Raw genomic sequence first — 513 nt, forward strand, 5'->3', positions numbered from 1 at the left:
TCCTTATCATTAAAGCCCACAAACTCTTGAGAGGTCTTCTGCTTTTTAGGAGGAGGGCCCGAGGACGAAGGAGGAGAAGAGGTACCAGGTCCAGAGGTTGGAGGATCCTGATTTATAGGTCGAAACTGGGGAGTCGGAATAGTCTTCGACCGAGTAGTGACACCCACAGTAGTCTTCTTCGGAGAAGATCGGGCAGAAGCCTCCCCAGCCTCGATATTTCGAGCAGCCACGGACTTCTTTGTCCAACGAAGGTACTTCATGGAATCCGCCTGAGAAGACATCTCTGCAAAAATAAAAGAAAAGGATCACCAAAACAGAAATTCCACCAAAACAAAAACAAGCAAAGCCAAAATACTAAAAAAGATAATCTCGGAGGGTCGGGAACTACCTAACTCGGAACGGATAAGGCTTGGATCCCCCAACATTTTCTTTGTGTCCAAGTGAGGTGCCCGACCCCATAAACCGCTTACCACACCCACAAAGGCCTGCTCCACCTCATCTAGACTCTCAAGG

This window comes from Arachis duranensis, chromosome 2 (assembly GCF_000817695.3).
Source record: "Arachis duranensis cultivar V14167 chromosome 2, aradu.V14167.gnm2.J7QH, whole genome shotgun sequence".
Lineage (NCBI taxonomy): Eukaryota > Viridiplantae > Streptophyta > Magnoliopsida > Fabales > Fabaceae > Arachis > Arachis duranensis.